The sequence below is a fragment of the Humulus lupulus genome, chromosome 2, assembly GCF_963169125.1.
Source record: "Humulus lupulus chromosome 2, drHumLupu1.1, whole genome shotgun sequence".
NCBI lineage: Eukaryota > Viridiplantae > Streptophyta > Magnoliopsida > Rosales > Cannabaceae > Humulus > Humulus lupulus.
In genome coordinates, this window is record NC_084794.1 from 204995043 (window position 1) to 205006645 (window position 11603).

Here is an 11603-nt window from a genome sequence, read left to right on the forward strand (position 1 = left end):
CTCCCTTTTCTCTTGCCTCCACCAAACTGGTTATTCTGCATAACGGTTTGTGTTGCTGCCACGACGTCCGTTCCCACTCCAGGGGGCTGCTCAGGGGCCTGGCTGGTTCCCGCGGCTGATGCTCGCGCCTCCTCCAGGTTTATCCATCCCTGGGACCTATTTAGGAATTCGTTTACGGTGCTGACTCCCTTTCTATGTATCTCTTCCCAGAGTCTGCCTCCGACGAGGATCCCAGTCCTCAAGGCCATGAGCTTGGAGCTGTCGTCTGCGTCCCTGGCTCGAGCAGCGACGTTCGCGAATCTGCTCAAGTAAGCTTTCAAAGGCTCGTCGGGCTACTGTCTTATGTTCGCCAGGGTGTCGGCCTTGACGTGGGCAGCCTGAGAAGCTCGGAATGCCCTCTTAAAGTTGGCAGAAAAGGATTTCCATAAGCTGATGGATTGCTTTTTACTCTGCTTGAACCATTGCCTGGCCGCCCCAGTCAAGGTGGAAGGAAATATTAAACATCTCAGCTTGGGACTGATGTTGTGGGCCATCATCAAGGTGTTGAACATACCCAGATGATCTGACGGGTCCCCGTCTCCGTTGAACTTGGACAAGTGAGGCATACGGAAACCAGGCGGATACGCTGTTGCTGCTATGCTGGGGGTGAAGAGCTCGAGTTCGTCCCCTGAATCATACTCATCTTTTTCTTTTCCCGACAAGAGCTTCCTCATCAGCTCCTCCATGTGAGCCAGACGCTCAAGGGTCTAGTCCTTGCTTCCTTGGTTATTCTGGGGCTGTTCAACAGCTCCAGTTCCATTGTACGTGTTAGGCTAGTCCCTCCTATCTTGAGATAGGTTATGTGGGACATTCCTGCTGTCACGTACTTCAGATAGGCCTTCCCCTTGGCGAGCATGACTGCCATTTTCAACTAGGTCTCCTCTCTGAGAGTTTAGACGATCTCGGAGGTCGCCCCTCGAGACGGCCCGAGGGCTTTGCGTCGAGCTCAAGCGTTGGCGCAGGTCTCCGCCGGAGATGTCACTTCGACGACTCCCGGTCTAGTAACTTCCATTTGAAAAGCTTAGAGCCCGCCGCTGGGGGTAAGGATCCGGGACTTCCCTGGGCGCTCGGCTATGATGGGAAGGTCCGACAGAAGGAGGATTTCTCCTGCTACTCCCATGAGCCGGAATGTCTCAGACTGGATGGGGAGGAGATGGGTATCTTATTGGTGAAGGAGGATGCCTGACTGGGGACGCGATCCTAGTCCCGTCAGGGTGGATCAAGCTAGGTCGCAGTCGCTCTGCTCTACCATCCTCCACGTCCTGTGTTCGGCGGTCTAAGCGGGGTACAGGACGGCTGGCCGGGGCGGGCTGTCATCACGAGCCCTCCCTGGATCTTCTTCGTGAGCTTCCTCGAGCCCTCCTGGGCGCGCTCGAGGGTAGAAGTGAGCTAGGAGTTGAGGTCCGGGGAGCCGAACTTCCAGTGTCGTCTTGGCCCATTGGCTGCTTTCCCGGCCGCTGCTGAACCTCAGGGTTCTGATCATCGGATATGGCGGCATGGTGGGCCTCCTGCCCATCACGTTGGTCCGCCTCGTTACCATGTCTTGAGCGAGTGACTACCATGGCTGGGTATTTGTGATAGCACCAATCTAATAGCTCTCAATGAAAGCACCAAACTGTTGACGCGGTTCTTCGGCAACAGATAATTATATGAATAAGGAGAGGGATTAGTGCTAAATGATGAACCGTAATAGATGAATGATCTCAAAGGTAGATTATAACTCAAATACTTTTTTAGGTGGTTTAAAGGTTAAAATCCTTTTAGTCCACCAGCCAATATTATTGATATATCTCTGATATTCCTTACAGGGTATTTCTTTACAAATTAGAAGCCAACCCTTTGTAACTCCCAGGGTCTCCATATTTATAGGGAGAGGACACTTGGGTGTTAGCAAATGAGGTCATCCCGTGACCTTCTTACCCATCATGTCACTTCTGCGACATTCATGATTAATTCCTAAAACCTGGCAATGAAGTATGGTCTAATCAATAGGTAAGGGGGATAATGGGCCGCATGGCCCAAACCAGTCGTGGGGTGTCTGAACACGCACGTTTATGCTGCGTGTCCGAGAATTCAGGAATGGAGTAGACACGTGATGTCTGATATATGCGCGTTTACATTGCGTGGTTGACTTTATAAAGAGTCGGAGGTGTCAGCTCAAGCTCGTTCCCCGAGCTTGATGTAGTCTCAGCTCATGGTGTCTACACTGCTGACCCGATGCCTTAGTACTCACTAAACCTTTGGCTATCTCGAGCTAGAGAGGTAGAGACCCATAACAGCAGCTCCGGGTAGGTGGCTTCCACGTGGCTGATATAATTAAGCCATTTTCCAGCTCGCTTATAACCCGTGGAAGTTTAGGGCGTAAAACTACAATATACACGATCACAAAAGAATCGCGCCGAAAATTATTCACTAGTCGGAAATACAAAAAAACTCCAATAATATATATTTTAAATATTTAAATAAAAAATTAAAACAAAAAATATAAAATTTTGTTAAAGTAAGAACTATTTTTAAAAATTATACATTATTTAAAAAAAACTATGAAAATAATATAAAATATAATTATTGAAATTAATAAAAAAGAAATTAAAGAATATAAAAAATATTAAGAAAAAGTGTTAAAAATTATTGTTTTTAATTAATGAGGTAACTATAAATATTTTTGGGAGTAAATATAATGTATCAATATTATTTGGTACCCTAAATTTGAATTTGGTCAACATATTTTTTTTAAAAAATGATTATTCTACCCTTACTTAAATAATTAACATTAATTTGAAAACATATTTTAATTAGGGGTTTATATTTTTTGGATTCTATATTTTGTCTCATTGTTTGTTTAGAATTTGTGTTTTGACAAATTAATTTTTAGACTGTGTTTTATAAAATTATTTAAATATGACCCTAAACTTAATTTTGGTCAAAGTTTTTTTGAACTAAAATAACAAATAATTCATCAAACTAACAATTCAAAACAAAATCAAAATCATTATACTTAACAATTGCGTTATTATATTCAATTTTTTCTTTATCAAAATTGAGTTTAACAATTTATTTAAAATATTTTAAAAGACAAAAGATTCAAAAAGTAATTTGTCAAAACATAAAATCCAAACAATAATGAGACATACAAAAAAAAATATAAACCCTTTACTTAAAAAATATATTTTAATAAAGAAATGAAAATGAGTTATAATACGAAAATAAAAAAGCAAGTAAATAAGATGATAATTTATTAATGTTATTTGGTAAAAATCACTAGCTTGCGACTATTATAGTTTTTTGCTGAAAGAGAAAATTCTCTTATTGATCAACATACAAACCTTCCATTCAAACCCAGATTGTTTAGGGGCTGATTGGTAGTTAATTCAAAAATATAGTTTTAGAAAATTATTTTCAAATCAAATGATTTGAAAATATTGAATTTAAAAATAAACTATAAATTTTTGAGATCTTGAATGGTTTAGTGTTTTTTAAATTTGAAATTCATGAAATACAAAGAAAACAACAATTTATTGTTTTCTCTTTTGCTGAAGGATTTTAACTCAGTTTTCAAAAATAGTTTTTTTTTATTTTCTAAAACAAGTGTGCCAATCAAGTTTTCATGGGGGTTTTCATTTTTTAAGTTTTGAAAATGATAAAATCATTTTTTAATCTCTTACCAATCAAACCTCTCCTCTCTCATTGTCCCTCCTCTCTTACTATTCTATCCATTCCTCTTAGATTAAAGGAATTCATAAATTAAAAAAAAAAACATCAAGAACATTCAAGAATAGATTTCAAAACCATAAAAATCTATATAAACAATCAAGAATAACATATTCTAAAAGTTTTATTGCCCAACCTTTGACCCACGTTTCTCCCTAGTCGTCCTTCATTCTTCCATTCCTTTAATCACAAATATCATCTTCAAAACAAAATTCTAGATCTGAACAATTATTACTAAAAAAAATATACAAATCTGATGAAACCCATCGCCATTGCAAAGCATGCACATCACGAAGCCCCATCATCTCTCCCATCGCCAAGCACACTTATCACGAAGCCACAGTGCCGAAGCTTCCTTCGTGAATTTCGTCGGGAAGCCCATCGCTCGCCTTGTTGGTGATACTTCTATATAGGAGTTGCGTAGTTCAATCGAACGGGCCTCGAGGATCGAACTGGGTTGCTTTATTTTTCTAGAGTTTTTTTACGTACTAGAGTTTGTTCTTTGAAGAACAACTGGGGAGAGAGATATATGTAGTAGTTGGAGAGAGAGAGAGGGGAGAAGGAAGGAGAGAGAGAAATAAGAATTCATTTTATTTTTATTGAAATATGTTTTTTAATAGTTTTTTATTAAAATATGTTTTCAAATTAATGTTAATTATTTAAGTAAGGGCAGTTTGGTCATTTAAAAAAACTTTGACCAAATTCCAATTTAGTGTAACGAACCAAAAATACCAATACCGATTTTGTGGAAATTAAAAAAAAATTGTAATTTAAAAGGTCTAAAAAATCATATAAAGAAAAATTGTTGAATGTAATGTGTACACATACTAAAAATATTTATATTTTAACTTAAAAGTCTCGCAGTGAACCAAATTAGTTTAAAACATAATTTAAAGAGTGACTCAAAAGTGAAATCCTCCCAGAGCTCGAACCACATGACATCCTTGCAAGAAGACCCCATTGCTCAATGTCTCAGCTTATCCTTGCCCTTACCTACAATATGAACAATTAGGTAAGCGATAACGCTTAATAAAGTCAATCTCACAACACAAAGCATAATAAATACAACAAGGATCAATGACCAAGTCATTGTCCACACAATAGATATCTTACCACACTTATGGTTCCGGATAAATTCGGGCTGTAAACAAACAATCCAAGAATGCCTAAGCGTCTTGGCAGTATATCAAAATTCATACTCAGAAACAACAAATCACATAACCCTGCTGAAATCCAAACCCGAGCAGCTATAGAATAATGATGATGATGATGACTCTAGAAACCAACTCAGGAGTAGCCAAAGTTACCCCTTAGTATATCCTTCAAGACCATAGTGGAGACTCGAGTCTCCGCACTGGTATCCAAACCATTAATCCCTCTTGATGGTAACTAACGGTTACCTAGGACATTCATACTAACACACGGGGTAGGTATGTTCTCACCGGCTCATTGAGACTCCTAGGTTTTATTGGTATACTTATCTCCTGGCCAATTGTCACGGTATCTAACCGGACAAATAAATAACAGTGTCACGTAATTGAACCGAACCAAATAACATATCACAATGGAGCATAAGCACCCCTAGGAACATTCAGGCTCCTAAGTTTTACTGGTATACTTATCTCTTGGGGAAAGGTGAGGGGCGCGACCTGAACCGTAAATATCTCACGTGGAGCATAAGCACCCCTACTCATTATCTCTAAATGAGTCATCTCTCACTAGTGTATAAGTCCTATTTCTAGCCAAAAATACAATGGTTATTTCATGTTGTAGACACGTAAATCATAGATTGACTTACAAGTTGTCCTTTGATGTGTGCGGGCAATCCTCCCACGAATAATCCCGTCTCGTTAGCCAATAATGTAGTTGTTGGTATTAAATATGATAAATCGGGATACGCAGCGGAATGGATCTTTTATAAAATTTATTAATACCAGGCAAGATTATACATATATAGGTATATTAAATCAAACATAAATAGATTATATTTTATCTCTTGTAGCCTATCAAAAGTTCACGAATCTTTTTGTATAAATCAACGATCTTCCTATCCTTATTCTGAAAGCTCACACATGGATCTTTCAGACAAATCCTCAAACACATAAGGACGTGTGTGAGTTCGTAGGATTCGAATGGTTGATTAAGGCTCTCTAGATGTACTCAACACATGAGATCTAGAGAGGTTTGAGAAGAGAGAGGCTATTGAAATTAGAATTTCAGGCTTAAGAAATTCTATCGTTTATTTTCTTGAGAGAGATTCTGATAATTAACTGCTTGATTCAACTTCGTAAAAGTATCGCTTCTTTTCAGGTTTAAAAAAACAATTAACTAATATTATTAATCTTTATTTAATTTAAAATAAAATTGATCAGTTACATATATTTAATTATTTAATTTAAATCATATTTAAAAAATAATTAAATAAACAAATTAATGTGAAATTCAAAATTCAATTCCTAGGGATAATTCTATCCATGAGTGGCGCCACACATACTCATTGTACAGTGAGTGTGTCGCGAGCCACATTAGTGTTTTCTCTAATTTTGTCATTTGTTTGTTTAATTAATATTTAAGACAATATATTTATCCTTACTAAAAAAATAACATATTTATCCCAAAATATATATCAATTCAAAATTAACTTTATCTTAAAATATCAGTTTTAAATAAATAAATAAATATCTTATTATAAATAAGATTGTACGCCCTGATATTCAGCCTGGGTCTTTCATGCAGCTCGAGTACAGCTGGCTAGCTAAGAACAGTACTAAAGGACCCAGAAGTTGATATTTCCTCTGTGAAGGCAGTGCAACTCTTCAGGTAATAACACGAGCTGAGGAATACGAAGCATTAAGGCACGAGCTGGAGATGGATATAAAACACAACATCCTGGGAACGAGCTGGCGTTATGTTCAGGTTGTGGTACTCTGACAACCTGCCATGTTCAGGAGTCTTTATAAACCTGGATACGTTATTTATAAACATGCGTGGTCAGACATTACATGTCTGTTATCCCTGAATTCTCGGACACGTAACATAAACGTGCATGATCAAACATCACATGTCCGATTATGCCAGACGACCCATGATCACTTTTACCTAATGATTAGACCATACCTTAATATATATTGTAATATTCATCATTTGTGCAAGACAGGCCACATACAGGATGGGTATCCACGTGATGACCACTGCACCTATCCTGGGATGGTTCTTCTATAAATACCAAGACCTTGGATAGAAAAGGGGTTGGGTTTTATCTGTGTAATGCAAATACTCTGTCAAAATACAGAGAGATATACAGTAATACTATCGACTCGTGGACTAGGAGGATTTTAGCCTCCGAATCACGTAAAAAGGAACGAGTGTTCTTATTATATCATTCTACGCATCCTTAAGAGTTATTATTCTTATTACGGTTTATCCTTAAGCACTAGTTTATTTAAGCTAATTACGTAATACATTGTTGGCGAAAAACTGTTATATTATATTTGTACGCCCTGGTTTTCCCACGGGCTGTTTAGCAGGGCGAGCCTCGGACTAAATCAGGTTTAGTCCGAGGCTCCCACAGGCCGGAGGCTCTATTTCCAGGACGGGCCTTTGTCAGCTTGAGGGGGTCCTGTTTCCAGCTTGCATTTGTTGCCCCAGGAGCTGAGAATGACATCCGAAGGCCACGGACGGAGCAGCTCGGGTTATGAACTGCTTCGGTCGCGAGCTTCTCAGGAAGCTCCGACCCTATGGGAAGTCAACACGCAAGATAAACGTGCATATTCCTGCCATCACGTGTCCGATATCCCCCTGACTTCTCGGACACGCAGCAGGAACGTGCGTATTCAGACACCCGCGGACGGGTTGGGCCGTGCGGCCCATTATCTCCTTCCATACTGATTAGACCACACTTGTGTGTCAGGTTTAGGAATTAATCATGAATGTCACAGATTTGATATGACAAATGGTAAGGTCACGGGATGACCTCCCTACCAACTTCCAGGTGCCCTCTCCTATAAATAAGGAGACCCTGGGAGTTGATAGGGGTTGGAAAAAATAGTCTTTGAAGAACTATATACTTTGTAAACCAAATACCCAGAGAATATCAATAATATTGACTAGTGGAGTAGAGGGATTTTAACCTTCGAACCACTTAAAAACGTGTCTTGAGTCACCTAGTTCTTTCCCAAAGATTTCATATCTATGACGGTTCTACCTTTAGTACTAATCTCTTTCTCTTCTTCTCTTAATTATCTGTTGCCGAAGAACCGCGTCAACAGTTTGGTGCTTTCATTGAGAACAAGTCCGATTAGTACTACCACAAACATACAACTATGGTGACCACTCGATCCAAACATGGCAACGAGACAGAGCAGCATGATGGGTAGGAGGCCCACCATGTTGCCCTCCCTGATGAGCAAATTCCTGAAGTCTAGCAGAGGCCAGGGAAGCAGCCGGCGGGCCAAGACGACACTGGTAGTTCCGCGCCCCGGCCGCCTAATCCGAATCCATGTTATTACACTGCGGTGGAGATGGAGAATGCTCAGCTGAGGAGCCAGTTAGCAGTAGCTGGTCAGCAAATCCAGGATATTCTGAGCCGACTACCCCCTCTCACAACCAACGGTAACGTTGGAGAGAGGCAAGGCGAGGCTCCTAAGTCTCGCCGGAGTAATCGATCCAGGCATAGCCGTTCGGGTAGACCTCCTGCAGTCAACTCCACCCCTTCATCACACCATCAAGAGGCGAACTTCAGGGAAATGCCTCGGACCGAACAGCAGCAATACAGCCGTTCGGTTAGGACGTCAACCCCTAGCTCTCAGCCTTCCTCTAGGACGCCCAGAAGAGATCGGGGAAATTCCCAAAGAAGGGCCGAGGAGATCCGGAGACGTCAGCCCATCCCCGAAGAACGTCCAGTTCCTCGTCCAGCTCGCCCAGCGCGAAACCAACAAGCTGGCAGGGCCGAGAGGCCCCCACCAAATTTAGTCTGACCAGACGGTACCAGGATCGCCTCCCCGGTCAGGCATCCTCCTTCTCCCATCAGATATCCGTCTCCTTAGCCCGTAAGAGACATCCCGACATACGGAAATAGTAGAAGAGACCCGCCATCAGCTGGGCCCTCCCGGCGCAGCAGGATGCCGGGGGAGGGATCAGGTCGGAGTCGCCAAAGACGCACCCCGAGCCTGTCCAGCAGGAGTCACTGGACCGGTAGTACACGGAGTGATCTCTCGGGAGGAGACCTGCGCCAGCGACTAAGTTCAGCACAAAGTCACCATACTACCTAGGGAGGCGACCTTCGAGATCGCTTCAACTCTCACAGAGAGGATCGAGTTAGGGATGGTAGCCAGGCCCGCTCGGTTGGGGTCCGATCCGAAGTACATAACGGCGGGAATGCCCCAAATGACCTATCTCAAGATAGGAGGGGTAACAACCCGCCTAATATGTACAACGGGTCCGGAGCTGTTGAACAGCCCCGGAATAACCCAGGATCTCAGGACAAAACCCTAGAGCGCTTAACTCAGATGGAGGAGCTGATGAAGAAACTCCTATCGGAAAAGGAAAAAGACGAATATGATTCAGGGGATGAGATGGAACTCTTCGCCCCCAATATAGCAGCAACGGCATACCCTTCTGGCTTTCGTATGCCCCACTTGTCAAAGTTCAACGGGGATGGAGACCCGTCTGACCACTTAGGGATGTTCAACACCCTAATGATGGCCCATAACATCGGACCGGAGCTTCGTTGCTTGATCTTTCCTTCCACCCTAACTGGGCCCGCCAGGTAGTGGTTCAAGCAGAGTAAAAGGCAGTCAATCAGCTCCTGGAAGACATTTTCGGCTGACTTCAAAAGGGCATTCCGAGCCTCCCAGGCCGCCCGAGTCCAGGCCGACTCCCTAGCTAATGTGAGACAGCAACCTGGTGAGACACTGAAAGCCTACTTGAGCAGATTTGCAAATGTCGCTACTCGAGCCAGGGATGCTGACGATAGCTCCAAGCTCATGGCCATGAGGACCGGGATCCTAGTCGGCGGAGAGCTGTGGAAGGATATTCAAAGGAGGGGGGTCAGCTCGGTTAGTGAATTCCTTAACAGAGCCCAAGAGTGGATAAACTTGGAAGAAGCTGAAGCTTCAGCCGCGGGGACCGGCCACGTCCTCGAGAAGCCCGCTGGGACGGGAACAGAGACCATAGCGGCGATTCCCGACGTTGCGCAAAATAACCAGCCCGGTGGTAGCAAAAGAAAAGGAAATGGTGAAAACAGCCAGCACGGTCAAAAGAAGAATAAGTCTGTGGATAAATTCAAGCCCGTGTTCACAACGTATACCGAGCTCACTCAGACCAGAGAGAATATTTTCCTGGCCAACGCTACGCGAGTCCCCTGGAAGAGGCCGGAGCCATTAAAACACCCTAAGGGAAAGAGAGACGCTTCCAAATTCTGCCGTTTTCATAACGACGTCGGGCACAATACCGACGACTGCAGGCACCTCAAAGATGAAATCGAAACTCTAATTCGAGCAGGTCCATTGGCGCAATACTCGCGAAACAGGGTCCCGACAAGTCGACCCGCTTCGGAGGTCCCAGCCAATCAGCCCGGACCTCGGGTAGATCAGGATGTCCTTCCCCCCGCGGTCGAGGGGGAGATCTCCACCATCTCTGGAGGACCACACATGGCTGGCACGAGTAAAGGCGCCCAGAAGAGGTATGTTAATGAGTTGAAGGCCCACAATGGAGCGGAGTTCGTCCTGGAACAACGTCAATCAAAACAACAAAGATTAGAAAAACAACCGATTATCTTCGCGGAGGAAGACGCAAGCCATGTCCAATTCCCTCAAAACGATCCCTTGGTCGTAGCAGTCCAGCTCGCCAACCGGAGAGTAAGGAGAGTGTTAGTGGACAATGGGAGCTCGGTGAACCTCCTATTCCGGTCCACCTTAGAAAAAATGGGTCTGAGCGTCTCCGAGCTGAAGGCAACCTCGATGATGCTGTATGGTTTTTCAGGAGAAGGATCAGCAGCGATAGGGACGATTGAGCTGGTGATCACCCTAGGAGATGAGTCCCGAACGGTGTCCAAACTACTCGAATTCGTAGTCATTGACTGCTCCGCTGCTTACAACGCCATTTTGGGCCGACCTACGCTCATTGCTTTCGAGGCTATCACTTCCGTCCGGCACCTCGCCATGAAATTTCCTACTTCGACAGGGATCTGCACTATCAAGGGCGATCAGCTCGCTGCCAGGGAATGCTACAGCATTTCCATGAAGGGAAAATCTAAACCCGGGCAGGTGACGATGGCCGTTCAGGATGAAGAGGAATCTCGAGGACCCAAGGCGGCTCCCGAGATTGAAAAACCTCAGATTTTCGAAGGCGAAAAGCTCACCCTAAGCGAGGACATTGACCCCCGAGTAGGCGAGGACAGGTCCGAGCTCCAAGCTATTGAAGAGCTCGAGGAGGTAAGCATCGATGAGCAAAACCCGTCACGGATGGTTAAGCTCGGAAAGAACCTCTGCGATAGAAGAAAGGCGGAGCTAACTACGTTTCTGAAGAAGAACCTGGACGTATTCGCATGGTCGCACGAGGACATGATAGGGATCAGTCCGAGCATAATCATGCACACGCTCCACCTAGACAAAAGCGTCCCTGCCAAGTCTCAAAAGCAGAGGCGTTTAGGGACAACCCGAGCCGAAGCCCTTGAAGAAGAAGTGGCCCGGCTCAAAAGATGTGGCTTTATCCGCGAAGCCAAATTTCCCATTTGGGTTGCCAATCCCGTGTTAGTTCCAAAGCCCAATGGGAAGTGGCGGACCTGTATCGACTTTTCCGACCTGAATAAAGCCTGCCCCAAGGATTGCTTTCCATTACCGAGGATCGATCAA